The sequence below is a fragment of the Lissotriton vulgaris genome, chromosome 11 (genome assembly GCF_964263255.1).
Source record: "Lissotriton vulgaris chromosome 11, aLisVul1.2, whole genome shotgun sequence".
NCBI classification, from domain to species: Eukaryota; Metazoa; Chordata; class Amphibia; order Caudata; family Salamandridae; genus Lissotriton; species Lissotriton vulgaris.
Window position 1 is genome coordinate 482,529,865 of NC_141699.1, and position 24,281 is coordinate 482,554,145.

The following is a 24,281-nucleotide window of genomic DNA, read 5'->3' on the forward strand; positions in this document are numbered from 1 at the left end:
AGATCAGGCAGGCCAGGCCCATACTACGAACCCTTCCGAGCCACCTGCTCTCTAAAACACTTCCTAGGTGTGGAAATTGTTTCAATGTTTACATCTAGTTTGAGTTTTTGCCATTTAACTCTGTGACTTGATGAGGATTGCGTAACGAGAAGTGAACATTTCCTTAACTAAACCAAATGGTGTTCATGCAAAATCACACTACGTAGCAAGCAGGATTCGAACCTGCGCAGGGAAATCCCATTGGATTTCGAGTCCAACGCCTTAACCACTCGGCCATCGCAGCTGCATGAGTATGATGTCACTGTTGTCGTATACGAGCCATGCTTTGCTCATGTCAGGCGGAGACCAAAAAAATAAAGTAACGGAAGGACGGGGCACGTACCAGCAGTGCCCTGTTGTCCTCACTTATTTTGCATGCTTTCATACAATTAATAAAAATAGCAATACGCATCACTCAAAGTGAGAGACAGGGCACCGATTAGTGGTAATCAATCACTGCACATTTCTATCCTCGTTTCCCTATATTACGGCGGTCGAAACGGGCCCTTAAGTGTACTCAGAAAGAGTCCAAAAGCTTAAACAAGACACGCTTCATAAAAAAAAGTACTCTTTTCATGACTTGTCTAGATCAGGCAGGACAGGTCCAGACTACGAACCCTTCCGAGCCACCTGCTCTCTAAAACACTTCCTGGGTGTGGAAATTGTCTCAATGTTTACATCTAGTTTGAGTTTTTGCAGTTTAACTCTGTGACTTGATGAGGATTGCGTAATGAGAAGTGAACATTTACTTAACTAAACCAAATGGTGTTCATGCAAAATCTCATGCCGCTGCAAGCAGGATTCAAACCTACGCGGGGAAACCTCATTGGATTTCAAGTCCAACGCCTTAACCACTCGGCCATCGCAGCTGCGTGAGTATGATGTCACTGTTGTCGTATACGAGCCATGCGCTACTCATGTCAGGTCGAGACCTAAAAAATAAAGTAACGGAAGGACGGGGCACATACCAGCAGTGCCCTGTTGTCCTCACATTTCGCATACTTTCATACAATTAATAAAAATAGCAATATGCATCACTCAAAATGAGTGACAGGGCACAGATGAGCGGTAATCAATCACTGCACATTTCTACCCTCGTTTCCATATATTACGGCGGTGGCAACGGGCCCTTAAGTGTACTCAGAAACAGTCCAAAAGCCTAAACAAGACACACTTCATTAAAAAAATTACTCATTTCGTAACTTGTCTAGATCAGGCAGGATAGGTCCAGACTACAAACCCTTCCGAGCCACCTGCTCTCTAAAACACTTCCTAGGTGTGGAAATTGTTTCAATGTTTACATCTAGTTTGAGTTTTTGCCATTTAATTCTGTGACTTGATGAGGATTGCGTAACGAGAAGTGAACATTTCCTTAACTAAACCAAATGGTGTTCATGCAAAATCACACTACATAGCAAGCAGGATTCGAACCTGCGCAGGGAAATCCCATTGGATTTCGAGTCCAACGCCTTAACCACTCGGCCATCGCAGCTGCATGAGTATGATGTCACTGTTGTCGTATACGAGCCATGCTCTGCTCATGTCAGGCGGAGACCAAAAAAATAAAGTAACGGAAGGACGGGGCACGTACCAGCAGTGCCCTGTTGTCCTCACTTATTTTGCATGCTTTCATACAATTAATAAAAATAGCAACATGCATCACTCAAAGTGAGTGAAAGGGCACAGATGAGTGGTAATCAATCACTGCATGTTTCTACCCACTTTTCCCTATATTACGGCGGTGGTAACGGGCCCTTAAGTGTACTAAGAAAGAGTCCAAAAGCCTAAACAAGTCATGCATCACAAAAAAAAGTACTCTTTTCATGACTTGTCTAGATCAGGCAGGACAGGTCCAGACTACAAACCCTTCCGAGCCACCAGCTCTCTAAAACACTTCCTGGGTGTGGAAATTGTCTCAATGTTTACATCTAGTTTGAGTTTTTTCCATTTAACTCTGTGACTTGATGAGGATTGCGTAACGAGAAGTGAACATTTACTTAACTAAACTAAATGGTGTTCATGCAAAATCACACTACACTGCAAGCAGGAATCGAACCTGCGCAGAGAAACCCCATTGGATTTCGAGTCCAACGCCTTAACCACTCGGCCATCGCAGCTGCATGAGTATGTTGTCACTGTTGTCGTATACGACCATACGCTGCTCACGTCAGTCCGAGACCTACAAATTAAAGTAACGGCAGGACGGGGCACGTACCAGCAGTGCCCTGTATCCCCCACTTATTTTGAATGCTTTCATACAATTAATAAAAATAGCAACATTCATCACTCAAAGTGAGTGAAAGGGCACAGATGAGTGGTAATCAATCACTGCATGTTTCTACCCACTTTTCCCTATATTACGGCGGTGGTAACGGGCCTTTAAGTGTACTAAGAAAGAGTCCAAAAGCCTAAACAAGACATGCATCATAAAAAAAGTACTCTTTTCATGACTTGTCTAGATCAGGCAGGACAGGCCCAGACTACAAACGCTTCCGAGACACCAGCTCTCTAAAACACTTCCTGGGTGTGGAAATTGTCTAAATGTTTACATCTAGTTTGAGTTTTTTCCATTTAACTCTGTGACTTGATGAGGATTGCGTAACGAGAACTGAACATTTACTTAACTAAACCAAATGGTGTTCATGCAAAATCACACTACGCTGCAAGCAGGATTCGAACATGCGCAGGGAAACCCCATTGGATTTCGAGTCCAACGCCTTAACCACTCGGCCATCGCAGCTGCATGAGTATGATCTCACTGTTGTCGTATACGAGCCATACGCTGCTCACGTCAGTCCGAGACCTAAAAATTAAAGTAACAGCAGGACGGGGCACGTACCAGCAGTGCCCTGTTGTCCTCACTTATTTTGCATGCTTTCATACAATTAATAAAAATAGCAATACGCATCACTCAAAGTGAGTGACAGGGCACCGATGAGCGGTAATCAATCACTGCACATTTCTATCCTCGTTTCCCTATATTACGTCGGTGGCAACGGGCCCTTAAGTGTACTCAGAAAGAGTCCAAAAGCTTAAACAAGACACGCTTCATAAAAAAAGTACTCTTTTCATGACTTGTCTAGATCAGGCAGGACAGGTCCAGACTACGAACCCTTCCGAGCCACCTGCTCTCTAAAACACTTCCTGGGTGTGGAAATTTTCTCAATGTTTACATCTAGTTTGAGTTTTTGCCGTTTAACTCTGTGACTTGATGAGGATTGCGTAACGAGAAGTGAACATTTACTTAACTAAACCAAATGGTGTTCATGCAAAATCTCATGACGCTGCAAGCAGGATTCGAACCTACGCGGGGAAACCCCTTTGGGTTTCAAGTCTAACGCCTTAACCACTCGGCCATCGCAGCTGCGTGAGTATGATGTCACTGTTGTCGTATACGAGCCATGCACTACTCACGTCAGGCCGAGACCTCAAAAATAAAGTAACAGAAGGACTGGGCACGTACCAGCAGTGCCCTGTTGTCCTCACTTATTTTGCATGCTTTCATACAATTAATAAAAATAGCAATACGCATCACTCAAAGTGAGAGACAGGGCACCGATGAGTGGTAATCAATCACTGCACATTTCTATCCTCGTTTCCCTATATTACGGCGGTGGCAACGGGCCCTTAAGTGTACTCAGAAAGAGTCCAAAAGCTTAAACAAGACACGCTTCATAAAAAAAAGTACTCTTTTCATGACTTGTCTAGATCAGGCAGGACAGGTCCAGACTACGAACCCTTCCGAGCCACCGGCTCTCTAAAACACTTCCTGGGTGTGGAAATTGTCTCAATGTTTACATCTAGTTTGAGTTTTTGCAGTTTAACTCTGTGACTTGATGAGGATTGCGTAATGAGAAGTGAACATTTACTTAACTAACCCAAATGGTGTTCATGCAAAATCTCTTGCCGCTGCAAGCAGGATTCGAACCTACGCGGGGAAACCCCATTGGATTTCAAGTCCAACGCCTTAACGACTCGGCCATCGCAGCTGCGTGAGTATGATGTCACTGTTGTCGTATACGAGCCATGCGCTACTCATGTCAGGTCGAGACCTCAAAAATAAAGTAACGGAAGGACTGGGCACGTACCAGCAGTGCCCTGTTGTCCTCACTTATTTTGCATACTTTCATACAATTAATTAAAATAGCAATATGCATCACTCAAAATGAGTGACAGGGCACAGATGAGCGGTAATCAATCACTGCACATTTCTACCCTCGTTTCCATATATTACGGCGGTGGCAACGGGCCCTTAAGTGTACTAAGAAAGAGTCCTAAAGCCTAAACAAGACATGCATCATAAAAAAGTACTCATTTCGTAACTTGTCTAGATCAGGCAGGATAGGTCCAAACTACAAACCCTTCCGAGCCACCTGCTCTCTAAAACACTTCCTGGGTGTGGACATTGTCTCAATGTTTACATCTAGTTTGAGTTTTTGCCGTTTAACTCTGTGACTTGATGAGGATTGCGTAACGAGAAGTGAACATTTACTTAACTAAACCAAATGGTGTTCATGCAAAATCTCACGATGCTGCAAGCAGGATTCGAACCTACGCGGGGAAACCCCATTGGATTTCAAGTCTAACGCCTTAACCACTCGGCCATCGCAGCTGCGTGAGTATGATGTCACTGTTGTCGTATACGAGCCATGCACTACTCACGTCAGGCCGAGACCTCAAAAATAAAGTAACAGAAGGACGGGGCACGTACCAGCAGTGCCCTGTTGTCCTCACTTATTTTGCATGCTTTCATACAATTAATAAAAATAGCAATACGCATCACTCAAAGTGAGAGACAGGGCACCGATGAGTGGTAATCAATCACTGCACATTTCTATCCTCGTTTCCCTATATTACGGCGGTGGCAACGGGCCCTTAAGTGTACTCAGAAAGAGTCCAAAAGCTTAAACAAGACACGCTTCATAAAAAAAAGTACTCTTTTCATGACTTGTCTAGATCAGGCAGGACAGGTCCAGACTACGAACCCTTCCGAGCCACCTGCTCTCTAAAACACTTCCTGGGTGTGGAAATTGTCTCAATGTTTACATCTAGTTTGAGTTTTTGCAGTTTAACTCTGTGACTTGATGAGGATTGCGTAATGAGAAGTGAACATTTACTTAACTAAACCAAATGGTGTTCATGCAAAATCTCATGCCGCTGCAAGCAGGATTCAAACCTACGCGGGGAAACCTCATTGGATTTCAAGTCCAACGCCTTAACCACTCGGCCATCGCAGCTGCGTGAGTATGATGTCACTGTTGTCGTATACGAGCCATGCGCTACTCATGTCAGGTCGAGACCTAAAAAATAAAGTAACGGAAGGACGGGGCACATACCAGCAGTGCCCTGTTGTCCTCACATTTCGCATACTTTCATACAATTAATAAAAATAGCAATATGCATCACTCAAAATGAGTGACAGGGCACAGATGAGCGGTAATCAATCACTGCACATTTCTACCCTCGTTTCCATATATTACGGCGGTGGCAACGGGCCCTTAAGTGTACTCAGAAAGAGTCCAAAAGCCTAAACAAGACACACTTCATTAAAAAAATTACTCATTTCGTAACTTGTCTAGATCAGGCAGGATAGGTCCAGACTACAAACCCTTCCGAGCCACCTGCTCTCTAAAACACTTCCTAGGTGTGGAAATTGTTTCAATGTTTACATCTAGTTTGAGTTTTTGCCATTTAATTCTGTGACTTGATGAGGATTGCGTAACGAGAAGTGAACATTTCCTTAACTAAACCAAATGGTGTTCATGCAAAATCACACTACATAGCAAGCAGGATTCGAACCTGCGCAGGGAAATCCCATTGGATTTCGAGTCCAACGCCTTAACCCCTCGGCCATCGCAGCTGCATGAGTATGATGTCACTGTTGTCGTATACGAGCCATGCTCTGCTCATGTCAGGCGGAGACCAAAAAAATAAAGTAACGGAAGGACGGGGCACGTACCAGCAGTGCCCTGTTGTCCTCACTTATTTTGCATGCTTTCATACAATTAATAAAAATAGCAACATGCATCACTCAAAGTGAGTGAAAGGGCACAGATGAGTGGTAATCAATCACTGCATGTTTCTACCCACTTTTCCCTATATTACGGCGGTGGTAACGGGCCCTTAAGTGTACTAAGAAAGAGTCCAAAAGCCTAAACAAGTCATGCATCATAAAAAAAGTACTCTTTTCATGACTTGTCTAGATCAGGCAGGACAGGTCCAGACTACAAACCCTTCCGAGCCACCAGCTCTCTAAAACACTTCCTGGGTGTGGAAATTGTCTCAATGTTTACATCTAGTTTGAGTTTTTTCCATTTAACTCTGTGACTTGATGAGGATTGCGTAACGAGAAGTGAACATTTACTTAACTAAACTAAATGGTGTTCATGCAAAATCACACTACACTGCAAGCAGGAATCGAACCTGCGCAGGGAAACCCCATTGGATTTCGAGTCCAACGCCTTAACCACTCGGCCATCGCAGCTGCATGAGTATGTTGTCACTGTTGTCGTATACGACCATACGCTGCTCACGTCAGTCCGAGACCTAAAAATTAAAGTAACGGCAGGACGGGGCACGTACCAGCAGTGCCCTGTATCCCCCACTTATTTTGAATGCTTTCATACAATTAATAAAAATAGCAACATTCATCACTCAAAGTGAGTGAAAGGGCACAGATGAGTGGTAATCAATCACTGCATGTTTCTACCCACTTTTCCCTATATTACGGCGGTGGTAACGGGCCATTAAGTGTACTAAGAAAGAGTCCAAAAGGATAAACAAGACATGCATCATAAAAAAGTACTCTTTTCATGACTTGTCTAGATCAGGCAGGACAGGCCCAGACTACAAACGCTTCCGAGACACCAGCTCTCTAAAACACTTCCTGGGTGTGGAAATTGTCTAAATGTTTACATCTAGTTTGAGTTTTTTCCATTTAACTCTGTGACTTGATGAGGATTGCGTAACGAGAAGTGAACATTTACTTAACTAAACCAAATAGTGTTCATGCAAAATCACACTACGCTGCAAGCAGGATTCGAACATGCGCAGGGAAACCCCATTGGATTTCGAGTCCAACGCCTTAACCACTCGGCCATCGCAGCTGCATGAGTATGATCTCACTGTTGTCGTATACGAGCCATACGCTGCTCACGTCAGTCCGAGACCTAAAAATTAAAGTAACAGCAGGACGGGGCACGTACCAGCAGTGCCCTGTATCCCCCACTTATTTTGAATGCTTTCATACAATTAATAAAAATAGCAACAAGCATCACTCAAAGTGAGTGACAGGGCACAGATGAGCGGTAATCAATCACTGCGCATTTCTACCCTCTTTTCCCTATATTACGGCGGTGGTAACGGGCCCTTAAGTGTACTAAGAAAGAGTCCAAAAGCCTAAACAAGACACGCTTCATAAAAAAAATAATTACTCTTTTCGTGACTTGTCTAGATCATGCAGGACAGGTCCAGACTACGAACCCTTCCGAGGCACCTGCTCTCTAAAACACTTCCTGGGTGTGGAAATTGTCTCAATGTTTACATCTAGTTTGAGTTTTTGCCGTTTAACTCTGTGACTTGATGAGGATTGCGTAATGAGAAGTGAACATTTACTTCATGCAAAATCTCATGCCGCTGCAAGCAGGATTCGAACCTACGCGGGGAAACCCGATTGGATTTCAAGTCCAACGTCTTAACCACTCGGCCATCGCAGCTGCATGAGTATGATGTCACTGTTGTCGTATACGAGCCATGCTCTGCTCAGGTCAGGCGGAGACCAAAAAAATAAAGTAACGGAAGGACGGGGCACGTACCAGCTGTGCCCTGTTGTCCTCACTTATTTTGCATGCTTTCATACAATTAATAAAAATAGCAACATGCATCACTCAAAGTGAGTGAAAGGGCACAGATGAGTGGTAATCAATCACTGCATGTTTCTACCCACCTTTCCCTATATTACGGCGGTGGTAACGGGCCCTTAAGTGTACTAAGAAAGAGTCCAAAAGCCTAAACAAGACATGCATCATAAAAAAGTACTCTTTTCATGACTTGTCTAGATCAGGCAGGACAGGCCCAGACTACAAACCCTTCCGAGACACCAGCTCTCTAAAACACTTCCTGGGTGTGGAAATTGTCTCAATGTTTACATCTAGTTTGAGATTTTTCCATTTAACTCTGTGACTTGATGAGGATTGCGTAACGAGAAGTGAACATTTACTTAACTAAACCAAATGGTGTTCATGCAAAATCACACTACGCTGCAAACAGGATTCGAACCTGCGCAGGGAAACCCCATTGGATTTCAAGTCCAACGCCTTAACCACTCGGCCATCGCAGCTGCGTGAGTATGATGTCACAGTTGTCGTATACGAGCCATGCACTACTCACGTCAGGCCGAGACATAAAAAATAAAGTAACAGAAGGACAGGGCACGTACCAGCAGTGCCCTGTTGTCCTCACTTATTTTGCATGCTTTCATACAATTAATAAAAATAGCAATACGCATAACTCAAAGTGAGAGACAGGGCACCGATGAGTGGTAATCAATCACTGCACATTTCTATCCTCGTTTCCCTATATTACGGCGGTGGCAACGGGCCCTTAAGTGTACTCAGAAAGAGTCCAAAAGCTTAAACAAGACACAATTCATAAAAAAAAGTACTCTTTTCATGACTTGTCTAGATCAGGCAGGACAGGTCCAGACTACGAACCCTTCCGGGCCACCTGCTCTCTAAAACACTTCCTGGGTGTGGAAATTGTCTCAATGTTTACATCTAGTTTGAGTTTTTGCAGTTTAACTCTGTGACTTGATGAGGATTGCGTAATGAGAAGTGAACATTTACTTAACTAAACCAAATGGTGTTCATGCAAAAACTCATGCCGCTGCAAGCAGGATTCGAACCTACGCGGGGAAACCCCATTGGATTTCAAGTCCAAAGCCTAAACCACTCGGCCATCGCAGCTGCGTGAGTATGATGTCACTGTTGTCGTATACGAGCCATGCGCTACTCATGTGAGGTCGAGACCTAAAAAATAAAGTAACGGAAGGACGGGGCACATACCAGCAGTGCCCTGTTGTCCTCACTTATTTCGCATACTTTCATATAATTAATAAAAATAGCAATATGCATCACTCAAAATGAGTGACAGGGCACAGATGAGCGGTAATCAATCACTGCACATTTCTACCCTCGTTTCCATATATTACGGCGGTGGCAACGGGCCCTTAAGTGTACTAAGAAAGAGTCCAAAAGCCTAAACAAGACATGCATCATAAAAAAAGTACTCATTTCGTAACTTGTCTAGATCAGGCAGGATAGGTCCAGACTACAAACCCTTCCGAGCCACCTGCTCTCTAAAACACTTCCTAGGTGTGGAAATTGTTTCAATGTTTACATCTAGTTTGAGTTTTTGCCATTTAACTCTGTGACTTGATGAGGATTGCGTAACGAGAAGTGAACATTTACTTAACTAAACCAAATGGTGTTCATGCAAAATCTCATGACGCTGCAAGCAGGATTCGAACCTACGCGGGGAAACCCCATTGGATTTCAAGTCTAACGCCTTAACCACTCGGCCATCGCAGCTGCATGAGTATGATGTCACAGTTGTCGTATACGAGCCATGCTCTGCTCATGTCAGGCAGAGACCTAAAAAATAAAGTAACGGAAGGACGGGGCACATACCAGCAGTGCCCTGTTGTCCTCACTTATTTTGCATGCTTTCATACAATTAATAAAAATAGCAACATGCATCACTCAAAGTGAGTGAAAGGGCACAGATGAGTGGTAATCAATCACTGCATGTTTCTACCCACTTTTCCCTATATTACGGCGGTGGTAACGGGCCCTTAAGTGTACTAAGAAAGAGTCCAAAAGCCTAAACAAGACATGCATCATAAAAAAAGTACTCTTTTCATGACTTGTCTAGATCAGGCAGGACAGGTCCAGACTACAAACCCTTCCGAGACACCAGCTCTCTAAAACACTTCCTGGGTGTGGAAATTGTCTCAATGTTTACATCTAGTTTGAGTTTTTTCCATTTAACTCTGTGACTTGATGAGGATTGCGTAACGAGAAGTGAACATTTACTTAACTAAACCAAATGGTGTTCATGCAAAATCACACTACGCTGCAAGCAGGATTCAAACCTGCGCAGGGAAAGCCCATTGGATTTCGAGTCCAACGCCTTAACCACTCGGCCATCGCAGCTGCATGAGTATGATGTCACTGTTGTCGTATATGAGCCATACGCTGCTCATGTCAGGCCGAGACCTAAAAATTAAAGTAACAGCAGGACGGGGCACGTACCAGCAGTGCCCTGTTGTCCTCACTTATTTTGCATGCTTTCATACAATTAATAAAAATAGCAATACGCATCACTCAAAGTGAGTGACAGAGCACCGATGAGCGGTAATCAATCACTGCACATTTCTATCCTCGTTTCCCTATATTACGTCGGTGGCAACGGGCCCTTAAGTGTACTCAGAAAGAGTCCAAAAGCTTAAACAAGACACGCTTCATAAAAAAAGTACTCTTTTCATGACTTGTCTAGATCAGGCAGGACAGGTCCAGACTACGAACCCTTCCGAGCCACCTGCTCTCTAAAACACTTCCTGGGTGTGGAAATTTTCTCAATGTTTACATCTAGTTTGAGTTTTTGCCGTTTAACTCTGTGACTTGATGAGGATTGCGTAACGAGAAGTGAACATTTACTTAACTAAACCAAATGGTGTTCATGCAAAATCTCATGACGCTGCAAGCAGGATTCGAACCTACGCGGGGAAACCCCATTGGATTTCAAGTCTAACGCCTTAATCACTCGGCCATCGCAGCTGCGTGAGTATGATGTCACTGTTGTCGTATACGAGCCATGCACTACTCACGTCAGGCCGAGACCTCAAAAATAAAGTAACAGAAGGACGGGGCACGTACCAGCAGTGCCCTGTTGTCCTCACTTATTTTGCATGCTTTCATACAATTAATAAAAATAGCAATACGCATCACTCAAAGTGAGAGACAGGGCACCGATGAGTGGTAATCAATCACTGCACATTTCTATCCTCGTTTCCCTATATTACGGCGGTGGCAACGGGCCCTTAAGTGTACTCAGAAAGAGTCCAAAAGCTTAAACAAGACACGCTTCATAAAAAAAAGTACTCTTTTCATGACTTGTCTAGATCAGGCAGGACAGGTCCAGACTACGAACCCTTCCGAGCCACCTGCTCTCTAAAACACTTCCTGGGTGTGGAAATTGTCTCAATGTTTACATCTAGTTTGAGTTTTTGCAGTTTAACTCTGTGACTTGATGAGGATTGCGTGATGAGAAGTGAACATTTACTTAACTAACCCAAATGGTGTTCATGCAAAATCTCATGCCGCTGCAAGCAGGATTCGAACCTACGCGGGGAAACCCCATTGGATTTCAAGTCCAACGCCTTAACGACTCGGCCATCGCAGCTGCGTGAGTATGATGTCACTGTTGTCGTATACGAGCCATGCGCTACTCATGTCAGGTCGAGACCTCAAAAATAAAGTAACGGAAGGACTGGGCACGTACCAGCAGTGCCCTGTTGTCCTCACTTATTTTGCATACTTTCATACAATTAATTAAAATAGCAATATGCATCACTCAAAATGAGTGACAGGGCACAGATGAGCGGTAATCAATCACTGCACATTTCTACCCTCGTTTCCATATATTACGGCGGTGGCAACGGGCCCTTAAGTGTACTAAGAAAGAGTCCTAAAGCCTAAACAAGACATGCATCATAAAAAAAGTACTCATTTCGTAACTTGTCTAGATCAGGCAGGATAGGTCCAAACTACAAACCCTTCCGAGCCACCTGCTCTCTAAAACACTTCCTGGGTGTGGACATTGTCTCAATGTTTACATCTAGTTTGATTTTTTGCAGTTTAACTCTGTGACTTGATGAGGATTGCGTAATGAGAAGTGAACATTTACTCAACTAAACCAAATGGTGTTCATGCAAAATCACACTACGCTGCAAGCAGGATTCGAACCTGCGCAGGGAAACCACATTGGATTTCGAGTCCAACGCCTTAACCACTCGGCCATCGCAGCTGCATGAGTATGACGTCACTGTTGTCGTATAAGAGCCATGCTCTGCTCATGTCAGGCGGAGACCAAAAAAATAAAGTAACGGAAGGACGGGGCACGTACCAGCAGTGCCCTGTTGTCCTCACTTATTTTGCATGCTTTCATACAATTAATAAAAATAGCAACATGCATCACTCAAAGTGAGTGAAAGGGCACAGATGAGTGGTAATCAATCACTGCATGTTTCTACCCACTTTTCCCTATATTACGGCGGTGGTAACGGCCCCTTAAGTGTACTAAGAAAGAGTCCAAAAGCCTAAACAAGACATGCATCATAAAAAAAGTACTCTTTTCATGACTTGTCTAGATCAGGCAGGACAGGTCCAGACTACGAACCCTTCCGAGACACCTGCTCTCTAAAACACTTCCTGGGTGTGGAAATTGTCTCAATGTTTACATCTAGTTTGAGTTTTTTCCATTTAACTCTGTGACTTGATGAGGATTGCGTAATGAGAAGTGAACATTTACTTAACTTAACCAAATGGTGTTCATGCAAAATCTCATGCCGCTGCAAGCAGGATTCGAACCTACGCGGGGAAACCCCATTGGATTTCAAGTCCAACGCCTTAACCACTCGGCCATCGCAGCTGCGTGAGTATGATGTCACAGTTGTCGTATACGAGCCATGCACTACTCACGTCAGGCCGAGACATAAAAAATAAAGTAACAGAAGGACGGGGCACGTACCAGCAGTGCCCTGTTGTCCTCACTTATTTTGCATGCTTTCATACAATTAATAAAAATAGCAATACGCATCACTCAAAGTGAGTGACAGGGCACCGATGAGCGGTAATCAATCACTACACATTTCTATCCTCGTTTCCTTATATTACGGCGGTGGCAACAGGCCCTTAAGTGTACTCAGAAAGAGTCCAAAAGCTTAAACAAGACACGCTTCATAAAAAAAGTACTCTTTTCATGACTTGTCTAGATCAGGCAGGACAAGTCCAGACTACGAACCCTTCCGAGCCACCTGCTCTCTAAAACACTTCCTGGGTGTGGAAATTGTGCAGTTTAACTCTGTGACTTGATGAGGATTGCGTAATGAGAAGTGAACATTTACTTAACTTAACCAAATGGTGTTCATGCAAAATCTCATGCCGCTGCAAGCAGGATTCGAACATACGCGGGGAAACCCCATTGGATTTCAAGTCCAACACCTTAACCACTCGGCCATCGCAGCTGCGTCAGTATGATGTCACTGTTGTCGTGTACGAGCCATGCGCTACTCATGTCAGGTCGAGACCTAAAAAATAAAGTACCGGAAGGACGGGGCACATACCAGCAGTGCCCTATTGTCCTCACTTATTTCGCATACTTTCATACAATTAATAAAAATAGCAATATGCATCACTCAAAATGAGTGACAGGGCACAGATGAGCGGTAATCAATCACTGCACATTTCTACCCTTGTTTCCATATATTACGGCGGTGGCAACGGGCCCTTAAGTATACTCAGAAAGAGTCCAAAAGCCTAAACAAGACACGCTTCTTAAAAAAAATAATTACTCTTTTCGTGACTTGTCTAGATCATGCAGGACAGGTCCAGACTACGAACCCTTCTGAGGCACCTGCTCTCTAAAACACTTCCTGGGTGTGGAAATTGTCTCAATGTTTACATCTAGTTTGAGTTTTTGCAGTTTAACTCTGTGACTTGATGAGGATTGCGTAATCAGAAGTGAACATTTACTTAACTAAACCAAATGGTGTTCATGCAAAATCTCATGCCGCTGCAAGCAGGATTCAAACCTACACGGGGAAACCCCATTGGATTTCAAGTCCAACGCCTTAACCACTCGGCCATCGCAGCTGCGTGAATATGATGTCACTGTTGTCGTATACGAGCCATGCGCTACTCATGTCAGGTCGAGACCTAAAAAATAAAGTAACGGAAGGACGGGGCACATACCAGCAGTGCCCTGTTGTCCTCACTTATTTCGCATACTTTCATACAATTAATAAAAATAGCAATACGCATCACTCAAAATGAGCGACAGGGCACAGATGAGCGGTAATCAATCACTGCACATTTCTACCCTTGTTTTCATATATTACGGCGGTGGCAACGGGCCCTTAAGTGTACTCAGAAAGAGTCCAAAAGCCTAAACAAGACACGCTTCATAAAAAAAATTACTCATTTCGTAACTTGTCTAGATCAGGCAGGAGGTCCAGACTACAAACCCTTCCGAGCCACCTGCTCTCTAAAACACTTCCTAGGTGTGGAAATCGTTTCAATGTTTACATCTAGTTTGAGTTTTTTCTATTTAACTCTGTGACTTGATGAGGATTGTGTAACGAGAAGTGAACATTTACTTAACTAAACCAAATGGTGTTCATGCAAAATCACACTACGCTGCAAGCAGAATTCGAACCTGCGCAGGGAAACCCCATTGGATTTCGAGTCCAACGCCTTAACCACTCGGCCATCGCAGCTGCATGAGTATGATGTCACTGTTGTCGTATACGAGCCATACGCTGCTCACGTCAGGCCGAGACCTAAAAATTAAAGTAACGGAAGGACGGGGCACGTACCAGCAGTGCCCTGTATCCCCCACTTATTTTGAATGCTTTCATACAATTAATAAAAATAGCAACAAGCATCACTCAAAGTGAGTGACAGGGCACAGATGAGCGGTAATCAATCACTGCGCATTTCTACCCTCTTTTCCCTATATTACAGCGGTGGTAACGGGCCCTTAAGTGTACTAAGAAAGAGTCCAAAAGCCTAAACAAGACACGCTTCATAAAAAAAATAATTACTCTTTTCGTGGCTTGTCTAGATCATGCAGGACAGGTCCAGACTACGAACCCTTCCGAGGCACCTTCTCTCTAAAACACTTCCTGGGTGTGGAAATTGTCTCAATGTTTACATCTAGTTTGAGTTTTTGCCGTTTAACTCTGTGACTTGATGAGGATTGCGTAACAAGAAGTGAACATTTACTTAACTAAACCAAATGGTGTTCATGCAAAATCTCATGACGCTGCAAGCAGGATTCGAACCTACGCGGGGAAACCCCATTGGATTTCAAGTCCCACGCCTTAACCACTCGGCCATCGCAGCTGCGTGAGTATGATGTCACAGTTGTCGTATACGAGCCATGCACTACTCGCGTCAGGCCGAGACATAAATAATAAAGTAACAGAAGGACCGGGCACGTACCAGCAGTGCCCTGTCGTCCTCACTTATTTTGCATGCTTTCATACAATTAATAAAAATAGCAATACGCATCACTCAAAGTGAGTGACAGGGCACAGATGAGCGGTAATCAATCACTGCACATTTCTATCCTCGTTTCCCTATATTACGTCGGTGGCAACGGACCCTTAAGTGTACTCAGAAAGAGTCCAAAAGGTTAAACAAGACACGCTTCATAAAAAAAGTACTCTTTTCATGACTTGTCTAGATCAGGCAGGACAGGTCCAGACTACGAACCCTTCCGAGCCACCTGCTCTCTAAAACACTTCCTGGGTGTGGAAATTGTCTCAATGTTTACATCTAGTTTGAGTTTTTGCCGTTTAACTCTGTGACTTGATGAGGATTGCGTAACGAGAAGTGAACATTTACTTAACTAAACCAAATGGTGTTCATGCAAAATCTCATGACGCTGCAAGCAGGATTCGAACCTACGCGGGGAAACCCCATTGGATTTCAAGTCCAACGCCTTAACAACTCGGCCATCGCAGCTGCGTGAGTATGATGTCACAGTTGTCGTATACGAGCCATGCACTACTCATGTCAGGTCGAGACCTAAAAAATAAAGTAACGGAAGGACTGGGCACATACCAGCAGTGCCCTGTTGTCCTCACTTATTTCACATACTTTCATACAATTAATAAAAATAGCAATATGCATCACTCAAAATGAGTGACAGGGCACAGATGAGCGGTAATCATTTACTGCACATTTCTACCCTCGTTTCCATATATTACGGCGGTGGCAACGGGCCCTTAAGTGTACTAAGAAAGAGTCCAAAAGCCTAAACAAGACATGCATCATAAAAAAAGTACTCATTTCGTAACTTGTCTAGATCAGGCAGGATAGGTCCGGACTACAAACCCTTCCGAGCCACCTGCTCTCTAAAACACTTCCTCGGTGTGGAAATTGTCTCAATGTTTACATCTAGTTTGAGTTTTTGCAGTTTAACTCTGTGACTTGATGAGGATTGCGTAATGAGAAGTGAACATTTACTTAACTAAACCAAATGGTGTTCATGCAAAATCACACTACGCTGCAAGCAGGATTCGAACCTGCGCAGGGAAACCCCATTGGATTTCGAGTCCAACGCCTTAACCACTCGGCCATCGAAGCTGCATGAGTATGACGTCACTGTTGTCATATAAGAGCCATGCTCTGCTCATGTCAGGCGGAGACCAAAAAAATAAAGTAACGGAAGGACGGGGCACGTACCAGCAGTGCCCTGTTGTCCTCACTTATTTTGCATGCTTTCATACAATTAATAAAAATAGCAACATGCATCACTCAAAGTGAGTGAAAGGGCACAGATGAGTGGTAATCAATCACTGCATGTTTCTACCCACTTTTCCCTATATTACGGCGGTGGTAACGGGCCCTTAAGAGTACTAAGAAAGAGTCCAAAAGCCTAAACAAGAAATGCATCATAAAAAAAGTACTCTTTTCATGACTTGTCTAGATCAGGCAGGACAGGTCCAGACTACAAACCCTTCCGAGACACCAGCTCTCTAAAACACTTCCTGGGTGTGGAAATTGTCTCAATGTTTACATCTAGTTTGAGTTTTTTCCATTTAACTCTATGACTTGATGAGGATTGCGTAACGAGAAGTGAACATTTACTTAACTAAACCAAATGGTGTTCATGCAAAATCACACTACGCTGCAAACAGGATTCGAACCTGCGCAGGGAAACCCCATTGGATTTCAAGTCCAACGCCTTAACCACTCGGCCATCGCAGCTGCGTGAGTATGATGTCACAGTTGTCGTATACGAGCCATGCACTACTCACGTCAGGCCGAGACATAAAAAATAAAGTAACAGAAGGACAGGGCACGTACCAGCAGTGCCCTGTTGTCCTCACTTATTTTGCATGCTTTCATACAATTAATAAAAATAGCAATACGCATAACTCAAAGTGAGAGACAGGGCACCGATGAGTGGTAATCAATCACTGCACATTTCTATCCTCGTTTCCCTATATTACGGCGGTGGCAACGGGCCCTTAAGTGTACTCAGAAAGAGTCCAAAAGCTTAAACTAGACACAATTCATAAAAAAAAGTACTCTTTTCATGACTTGTCTAGATCAGGCAGGACAGGTCCAGACTACGAACCCTTCCGGGCCACCTGCTCTCTAAAACACTTCCTGGGTGTGGAAATTGTCTCAATGTTTACATCTAGTTTGAGTTTCTGCAGTTTAACTCTGTGACTTGATGAGGATTGCGTAATGAGAAGTGAACATTTACTTAACTAAACCAAATGGTGTTCATGCAAAAACTCATGCCGCTGCAAGCAGGATTCGAACCTACGCGGGGAAACCCCATTGGATTTCAAGTCCAAAGCCTAAACCACTCGGCCATCGCAGCTGCGTGAGTATGATGTCACTGTTGTCGTATACGAGCCATGCGCTACTCATGTGAGGTCGAGACCTAAAAAATAAAGTAACGGAAGGACGGGGCACATACCAGCAGTGCCCTGTTGTCCTCACTTATTTCGCATACTTTCATATAATTAATAAAAATAGCAATATGCATCACTCAAAATGAGTGACAGGGCACAGATGAGCGGTAATCAATCACTGCACATTTCTACCCTCGTTTCCATATATTACGGCGGTGGCAACGGGCCCTTAAGTGTACTAAGAAAGAGTCCAAAAGCCTAAACAAGACATGCATCATAAAAAAAGTACTCATTTCGTAACTTGTCTAGATCAGGCAGGATAGGTCCAGACTACAAACCCTTCCGAGCCACCTGCTCTCTAAAACACTTCCTAGGTGTGGAAATTGTTTCAATGTTTACATCTAGTTTGAGTTTTTGCCATTTAACTCTGTGACTTGATGAGGATTGCGTAACGAGAAGTGAACATTTACTTAACTAAACCAAATGGTGTTCATGCAAAATCTCATGACGCTGCAAGCAGGATTCGAACCTACGCGGGGAAACCCCATTGGATTTCAAGTCTAACGCCTTAACCACTCGGCCATCGCAGCTGCATGAGTATGATGTCACAGTTGTCGTATACGAGCCATGCTCTGCTCATGTCAGGCAGAGACCTAAAAAATAAAGTAACGGAAGGACGGGGCACATACCAGCAGTGCCCTGTTGTCCTCACTTATTTTGCATGCTTTCATACAATTAATAAAAATAGCAACATGCATCACTCAAAGTGAGTGAAAGGGCACAGATGAGTGGTAATCAATCACTGCATGTTTCTACCCACTTTTCCCTATATTACGGCGGTGGTAACGGGCCCTTAAGTGTACTAAGAAAGAGTCCAAAAGCCTAAACAAGACATGCATCATAAAAAAAGTACTCTTTTCATGACTTGTCTAGATCAGGCAGGACAGGTCCAGACTACAAACCCTTCCGAGACACCAGCTCTCTAAAACACTTCCTGGGTGTGGAAATTGTCTCAATGTTTACATCTAGTTTGAGTTTTTTCCATTTAACTCTGTGACTTGATGAGGATTGCGTAACGAGAAGTGAACATTTACTTAACTAAACCAAATGGTGTTCATGCAAAATCACACTACGCTGCAAGCAGGATTCAAACCTGCGCAGGGAAACCCCATTGGATTTCGAGTCCAACGCCTTAACCACTCGGCCATCGCAGCTGCATGAGTATGATGTCACTGTTGTCGTATATGAGCCATACGCTGCTCATGTCAGGCCGAGACCTAAAAATTAAAGTAACAGCAGGACGGGGCACGTACCAGCAGTGCCCTGTTGTCCTCACTTATTTTGCATGCTTTCATACAATTAATAAAAATAGCAATACGCATCACTCAAAGTGAGTGACAGAGCACCGATGAGCGGTAATCAATCACTGCACATTTCTATCCTCGTTTCCCTATATTACGTCGGTGGCAACGGGCCCTTAAGTGTACTCAGAAAGAGTCCAAAAGCTTAAACAAGACACGCTTCATAAAAAAAGTACTCTTTTCATGACTTGTCTAGATCAGGCAGGACAGGTCCAGACTACGAACCCTTCCGAGCCACCTGCTCTCTAAAACACTTCCTGGGTGTGGAAATTTTCTCAATGTTTACATCTAGTTTGAGTTTTTGCCGTTTAACTCTGTGACTTGATGAGGATTGCGTAACGAGAAGTGAACATTTACTTAACTAAACCAAATGGTGTTCATGCAAAATCTCATGACGCTGCAAGCAGGATTCGAACCTACGCGGGGAAACCCCATTGGATTTCAAGTCTAACGCCTTAATCACTCGGCCATCGCAGCTGCGTGAGTATGATGTCACTGTTGTCGTATACGAGCCATGCACTACTCACGTCAGGCCGAGACCTCAAAAATAAAGTAACAGAAGGACGGGGCACGTACCAGCAGTGCCCTGTTGTCCTCACTTATTTTGCATGCTTTCATACAATTAATAAAAATAGCAATACGCATCACTCAAAGTGAGAGACAGGGCACAGATGAGCGGTAATCAATCACTGCACATTTCTACCCTCGTTTCCATATATTACGGCGGTGGCAACGGGCCCTTAAGTGTACTAAGAAAGAGTCCTAAAGCCTAAACAAGACATGCATCATAAAAAAAGTACTCATTTCGTAACTTGTCTAGATCAGGCAGGATAGGTCCAAACTACAAACCCTTCCGAGCCACCTGCTCTCTAAAACACTTCCTGGGTGTGGACATTGTCTCAATGTTTACATCTAGTTTGAGTTTTTGCAGTTTAACTCTGTGACTTGATGAGGATTGCGTAATGAGAAGTGAACATTTACTCAACTAAACCAAATGGTGTTCATGCAAAATCACACTACGCTGCAAGCAGGATTCGAACCTGCGCAGGGAAACCACATTGGATTTCGAGTCCAACGCCTTAACCACTCGGCCATCGCAGCTGCATGAGTATGACGTCACTGTTGTCGTATAAGAGCCATGCTCTGCTCATGTCAGGCGGAGACCAAAAAAATAAAGTAACGGAAGGACGGGGCACGTACCAGCAGTGCCCTGTTGTCCTCACTTATTTTGCATGCTTTCATACAATTAATAAAAATAGCAACATGCATCACTCAAAGTGAGTGAAAGGGCACAGATGAGTGGTAATCAATCACTGCATGTTTCTACCCACTTTTCCCTATATTACGGCGGTGGTAACGGCCCCTTAAGTGTACTAAGAAAGAGTCCAAAAGCCTAAACAAGACATGCATCATAAAAAAAGTACTCTTTTCATGACTTGTCTAGATCAGGCAGGACAGGTCCAGACTACGAACCCTTCCGAGACACCTGCTCTCTAAAACACTTCCTGGGTGTGGAAATTGTCTCAATGTTTACATCTAGTTTGAGTTTTTTCCATTTAACTCTGTGACTTGATGAGGATTGCGTAATGAGAAGTGAACATTTACTTAACTTAACCAAATGGTGTTCATGCAAAATCTCATGCCGCTGCAAGCAGGATTCGAACCTACGCGGGGAAACCCCATTGGATTTCAAGTCCAACGCCTTAACCACTCGGCCATCGCAGCTGCGTGAGTATGATGTCACAGTTGTCGTATACGAGCCATGCACTACTCACGTCAGGCCGAGACATAAAAAATAAAGTAACAGAAGGACGGGGCACGTACCAGCAGTGCCCTGTTGTCCTCACTTATTTTGCATGCTTTCATACAATTAATAAAAATAGCAATACGCATCACTCAAAGTGAGTGACAGGGCACCGATGAGCGGTAATCAATCACTACACATTTCTATCCTCGTTTCCTTATATTACGGCGGTGGCAACAGGCCCTTAAGTGTACTCAGAAAGAGTCCAAAAGCTTAAACAAGACACGCTTCATAAAAAAAGTACTCTTTTCATGACTTGTCTAGATCAGGCAGGACAAGTACAGACTACGAACCCTTCCGAGCCACCTGCTCTCTAAAACACTTCCTGGGTGTGGAAATTGTGCAGTTTAACTCTGTGACTTGATGAGGATTGCGTAATGAGAAGTGAACATTTACTTAACTTAACCAAATGGTGTTCATGCAAAATCTCATGCCGCTGCAAGCAGGATTCGAACATACGCGGGGAAACCCCATTGGATTTCAAGTCCAACACCTTAACCACTCGGCCATCGCAGCTGCGTGAGTATGATGTCACTGTTGTCGTGTACGAGCCATGCGCTACTCATGTCAGGTCGAGACCTAAAAAATAAAGTACCGGAAGGACGGGGCACATACCAGCAGTGCCCTATTGTCCTCACTTATTTCGCATACTTTCATACAATTAATAAAAATAGCAATATGCATCACTCAAAATGAGTGACAGGGCACAGATGAGCGGTAATCAATCACTGCACATTTCTACCCTTGTTTCCATATATTACGGCGGTGGCAACGGGCCCTTAAGTATACTCAGAAAGAGTCCAAAAGCCTAAACAAGACACGCTTCATAAAAAAAATAATTACTCTTTTCGTGACTTGTCTAGATCATGCAGGACAGGTCCAGACTACGAACCCTTCTGAGGCACCTGCTCTCTAAAACACTTCCTGGGTGTGGAAATTGTCTCAATGTTTACATCTAGTTTGAGTTTTTGCAGTTTAACTCTGTGACTTGATGAGGATTGCGTAATCAGAAGTGAACATTTACTTAACTAAACCAAATGGTGTTCATGCAAAATCTCATGCCGCTGCAAGCAGGATTCAAACCTACACGGGGAAACCCCATTGGATTTCAAGTCCAACGCCTTAACCACTCGGCCATCGCAGCTGCGTGAATATGATGTCACTGTTGTCGTATACGAGCCATGCGCTACTCATGTCAGGTCGAGACCTAAAAAATAAAGTAACGGAAGGACGGGGCACATACCAGCAGTGCCCTGTTGTCCTCACTTATTTCGCATACTTTCATACAATTAATAAAAATAGCAATACGCATCACTCAAAATGAGCGACAGGGCACAGATGAGCGGTAATCAATCACTGCACATTTCTACCCTTGTTTTCATATATTACGGCGGTGGCAACGGGCCCTTAAGTGTACTCAGAAAGAGTCCAAAAGCCTAAACAAGACACGCTTCATAAAAAAAATTACTCATTTCGTAACTTGTCTAGATCAGGCAGGAGGTCCAGACTACAAACCCTTCCGAGCCACCTGCTCTCTAAAACACTTCCTAGGTGTGGAAATCGTTTCAATGTTTACATCTAGTTTGAGTTTTTTCTATTTAACTCTGTGACTTGATGAGGATTGTGTAACGAGAAGTGAACATTTACTTAACTAAACCAAATGGTGTTCATGCAAAATCACACTACGCTGCAAGCAGAATTCGAACCTGCGCAGGGAAACCCCATTGGATTTCGAGTCCAACGCCTTAACCACTCGGCCATCGCAGCTGCATGAGTATGATGTCACTGTTGTCGTATACGAGCCATACGCTGCTCACGTCAGGCCGAGACCTAAAAATTAAAGTAACGGAAGGACGGGGCACGTACCAGCAGTGCCCTGTATCCCCCACTTATTTTGAATGCTTTCATACAATTAATAAAAATAGCAACAAGCATCACTCAAAGTGAGTGACAGGGCACAGATGAGCGATAATCAATCACTGCGCATTTCTACCCTCTTTTCCCTATATTACAGCGGTGGTAACGGGCCCTTAAGTGTACTAAGAAAGAGTCCAAAAGCCTAAACAAGACACGCTTCATAAAAAAAATAATTACTCTTTTCGTGGCTTGTCTAGATCATGCAGGACAGGTCCAGACTACGAACCCTTCCGAGGCACCTTCTCTCTAAAACACTTCCTGGGTGTGGAAATTGTCTCAATGTTTACATCTAGTTTGAGTTTTTGCCGTTTAACTCTGTGACTTGATGAGGATTGCGTAACAAGAAGTGAACATTTACTTAACTAAACCAAATGGTGTTCATGCAAAATCTCATGACGCTGCAAGCAGGATTCGAACCTACGCGGGGAAACCCCATTGGATTTCAAGTCCCACGCCTTAACCACTCGGCCATCGCAGCTGCGTGAGTATGATGTCACAGTTGTCGTATACGAGCCATGCACTACTCGCGTCAGGCCGAGACATAAATAATAAAGTAACAGAAGGACCGGGCACGTACCAGCAGTGCCCTGTCGTCCTCACTTATTTTGCATGCTTTCATACAATTAATAAAAATAGCAATACGCATCACTCAAAGTGAGTGACAGGGCACAGATGAGCGGTAATCAATCACTGCACATTTCTATCCTCGTTTCCCTATATTACGTCGGTGGCAACGGACCCTTAAGTGTACTCAGAAAGAGTCCAAAAGGTTAAACAAGACACGCTTCATAAAAAAAGTACTCTTTTCATGACTTGTCTAGATCAGGCAGGACAGGTCCAGACTACGAACCCTTCCGAGCCACCTGCTCTCTAAAACACTTCCTGGGTGTGGAAATTGTCTCAATGTTTACATCTAGTTTGAGTTTTTGCCGTTTAACTCTGTGACTTGATGAGGATTGCGTAACGAGAAGTGAACATTTACTTAACTAAACCAAATGGTGTTCATGCAAAATCTCATGCCGCTGCAAGCAGGATTCGAACCTACGCGGGGAAACCCCATTGGATTTCAAGTCCAAGGCCTTAACCACTCGGCCATCGCAGCTGCGCGAGTATGATGTCACAGTTGTTGTATACGAGCCATGCACTACTCACGTCAGGCCGAGACATAAAAAATAAAGTAACAGAAGGACGGGGCATGTACCAGCAATGCCCTGTTGTCCTCACTTATTTTGCATGCTTTCATACAGTTAATAAAAATAGCAATACGCATCACTCAAAGTGAGTGACAGGGCACCGATGAGCGGTAATCAATCACTGCACATTTCTATCCTCGTTTCCCTATATTACGGCGGTGGCAACGGGCCCTTAAGTGTACTCAGAAAGAGTCCAAAAGCTTAAACAAGACACGCTTCATAAAAAAAAGTACTCTTTTCATGACTTGTCTAGA

At 43.9% G+C, this 24,281-nt stretch overlaps 31 non-coding genes across 31 annotated transcripts; all 31 read right to left on the reverse strand.

Annotated features, from left to right (window-relative positions):
- Positions 1-201: 201 nt before the first annotated feature.
- TRNAS-CGA (transfer RNA serine (anticodon CGA)) lies at positions 202-283 on the reverse strand. Its single transcript has one exon. It is a non-coding gene; the product is annotated as a tRNA-Ser (tRNA).
- A 1,166-nt stretch (positions 284-1,449) lies between these two features.
- TRNAS-CGA (transfer RNA serine (anticodon CGA)) lies at positions 1,450-1,531 on the reverse strand. The gene has a single exon. It is a non-coding gene; the product is annotated as a tRNA-Ser (tRNA).
- A 543-nt stretch (positions 1,532-2,074) lies between these two features.
- TRNAS-CGA (transfer RNA serine (anticodon CGA)) lies at positions 2,075-2,156 on the reverse strand. Its single transcript has one exon. It is a non-coding gene; the product is annotated as a tRNA-Ser (tRNA).
- Positions 2,157-2,697: 541 nt separating this feature from the next.
- On the reverse strand, positions 2,698-2,779 carry TRNAS-CGA (transfer RNA serine (anticodon CGA)). Its single transcript has one exon. It is a non-coding gene; the product is annotated as a tRNA-Ser (tRNA).
- A 1,167-nt stretch (positions 2,780-3,946) lies between these two features.
- Positions 3,947-4,028, reverse strand: TRNAS-UGA (transfer RNA serine (anticodon UGA)). The gene has a single exon. It is a non-coding gene; the product is annotated as a tRNA-Ser (tRNA).
- Positions 4,029-4,569: 541 nt separating this feature from the next.
- Positions 4,570-4,651, reverse strand: TRNAS-UGA (transfer RNA serine (anticodon UGA)). The gene has a single exon. It is a non-coding gene; the product is annotated as a tRNA-Ser (tRNA).
- A 1,166-nt stretch (positions 4,652-5,817) lies between these two features.
- TRNAS-CGA (transfer RNA serine (anticodon CGA)) lies at positions 5,818-5,899 on the reverse strand. Its single transcript has one exon. It is a non-coding gene; the product is annotated as a tRNA-Ser (tRNA).
- A 542-nt stretch (positions 5,900-6,441) lies between these two features.
- On the reverse strand, positions 6,442-6,523 carry TRNAS-CGA (transfer RNA serine (anticodon CGA)). Its single transcript has one exon. It is a non-coding gene; the product is annotated as a tRNA-Ser (tRNA).
- A 540-nt stretch (positions 6,524-7,063) lies between these two features.
- TRNAS-CGA (transfer RNA serine (anticodon CGA)) lies at positions 7,064-7,145 on the reverse strand. Its single transcript has one exon. It is a non-coding gene; the product is annotated as a tRNA-Ser (tRNA).
- A 1,150-nt stretch (positions 7,146-8,295) lies between these two features.
- TRNAS-UGA (transfer RNA serine (anticodon UGA)) lies at positions 8,296-8,377 on the reverse strand. The gene has a single exon. It is a non-coding gene; the product is annotated as a tRNA-Ser (tRNA).
- A 543-nt stretch (positions 8,378-8,920) lies between these two features.
- On the reverse strand, positions 8,921-9,002 carry TRNAS-UGA (transfer RNA serine (anticodon UGA)). Its single transcript has one exon. It is a non-coding gene; the product is annotated as a tRNA-Ser (tRNA).
- Positions 9,003-9,544: 542 nt separating this feature from the next.
- TRNAS-UGA (transfer RNA serine (anticodon UGA)) lies at positions 9,545-9,626 on the reverse strand. The gene has a single exon. It is a non-coding gene; the product is annotated as a tRNA-Ser (tRNA).
- A 542-nt stretch (positions 9,627-10,168) lies between these two features.
- TRNAS-CGA (transfer RNA serine (anticodon CGA)) lies at positions 10,169-10,250 on the reverse strand. Its single transcript has one exon. It is a non-coding gene; the product is annotated as a tRNA-Ser (tRNA).
- Positions 10,251-11,417: 1,167 nt separating this feature from the next.
- TRNAS-UGA (transfer RNA serine (anticodon UGA)) lies at positions 11,418-11,499 on the reverse strand. The gene has a single exon. It is a non-coding gene; the product is annotated as a tRNA-Ser (tRNA).
- A 542-nt stretch (positions 11,500-12,041) lies between these two features.
- On the reverse strand, positions 12,042-12,123 carry TRNAS-CGA (transfer RNA serine (anticodon CGA)). Its single transcript has one exon. It is a non-coding gene; the product is annotated as a tRNA-Ser (tRNA).
- A 542-nt stretch (positions 12,124-12,665) lies between these two features.
- On the reverse strand, positions 12,666-12,747 carry TRNAS-UGA (transfer RNA serine (anticodon UGA)). Its single transcript has one exon. It is a non-coding gene; the product is annotated as a tRNA-Ser (tRNA).
- A 1,141-nt stretch (positions 12,748-13,888) lies between these two features.
- TRNAS-UGA (transfer RNA serine (anticodon UGA)) lies at positions 13,889-13,970 on the reverse strand. The gene has a single exon. It is a non-coding gene; the product is annotated as a tRNA-Ser (tRNA).
- A 541-nt stretch (positions 13,971-14,511) lies between these two features.
- On the reverse strand, positions 14,512-14,593 carry TRNAS-CGA (transfer RNA serine (anticodon CGA)). Its single transcript has one exon. It is a non-coding gene; the product is annotated as a tRNA-Ser (tRNA).
- A 546-nt stretch (positions 14,594-15,139) lies between these two features.
- TRNAS-UGA (transfer RNA serine (anticodon UGA)) lies at positions 15,140-15,221 on the reverse strand. The gene has a single exon. It is a non-coding gene; the product is annotated as a tRNA-Ser (tRNA).
- A 542-nt stretch (positions 15,222-15,763) lies between these two features.
- Positions 15,764-15,845, reverse strand: TRNAS-UGA (transfer RNA serine (anticodon UGA)). The gene has a single exon. It is a non-coding gene; the product is annotated as a tRNA-Ser (tRNA).
- Positions 15,846-16,387: 542 nt separating this feature from the next.
- Positions 16,388-16,469, reverse strand: TRNAS-CGA (transfer RNA serine (anticodon CGA)). The gene has a single exon. It is a non-coding gene; the product is annotated as a tRNA-Ser (tRNA).
- Positions 16,470-17,011: 542 nt separating this feature from the next.
- Positions 17,012-17,093, reverse strand: TRNAS-UGA (transfer RNA serine (anticodon UGA)). The gene has a single exon. It is a non-coding gene; the product is annotated as a tRNA-Ser (tRNA).
- A 543-nt stretch (positions 17,094-17,636) lies between these two features.
- TRNAS-UGA (transfer RNA serine (anticodon UGA)) lies at positions 17,637-17,718 on the reverse strand. Its single transcript has one exon. It is a non-coding gene; the product is annotated as a tRNA-Ser (tRNA).
- Positions 17,719-18,260: 542 nt separating this feature from the next.
- Positions 18,261-18,342, reverse strand: TRNAS-UGA (transfer RNA serine (anticodon UGA)). The gene has a single exon. It is a non-coding gene; the product is annotated as a tRNA-Ser (tRNA).
- Positions 18,343-18,884: 542 nt separating this feature from the next.
- TRNAS-CGA (transfer RNA serine (anticodon CGA)) lies at positions 18,885-18,966 on the reverse strand. The gene has a single exon. It is a non-coding gene; the product is annotated as a tRNA-Ser (tRNA).
- A 1,166-nt stretch (positions 18,967-20,132) lies between these two features.
- TRNAS-CGA (transfer RNA serine (anticodon CGA)) lies at positions 20,133-20,214 on the reverse strand. Its single transcript has one exon. It is a non-coding gene; the product is annotated as a tRNA-Ser (tRNA).
- Positions 20,215-20,756: 542 nt separating this feature from the next.
- TRNAS-UGA (transfer RNA serine (anticodon UGA)) lies at positions 20,757-20,838 on the reverse strand. The gene has a single exon. It is a non-coding gene; the product is annotated as a tRNA-Ser (tRNA).
- Positions 20,839-21,979: 1,141 nt separating this feature from the next.
- TRNAS-UGA (transfer RNA serine (anticodon UGA)) lies at positions 21,980-22,061 on the reverse strand. Its single transcript has one exon. It is a non-coding gene; the product is annotated as a tRNA-Ser (tRNA).
- Positions 22,062-22,602: 541 nt separating this feature from the next.
- Positions 22,603-22,684, reverse strand: TRNAS-CGA (transfer RNA serine (anticodon CGA)). Its single transcript has one exon. It is a non-coding gene; the product is annotated as a tRNA-Ser (tRNA).
- A 546-nt stretch (positions 22,685-23,230) lies between these two features.
- TRNAS-UGA (transfer RNA serine (anticodon UGA)) lies at positions 23,231-23,312 on the reverse strand. The gene has a single exon. It is a non-coding gene; the product is annotated as a tRNA-Ser (tRNA).
- Positions 23,313-23,854: 542 nt separating this feature from the next.
- Positions 23,855-23,936, reverse strand: TRNAS-UGA (transfer RNA serine (anticodon UGA)). The gene has a single exon. It is a non-coding gene; the product is annotated as a tRNA-Ser (tRNA).
- Between the last annotated feature and the right edge of the window lie 345 nt (positions 23,937-24,281).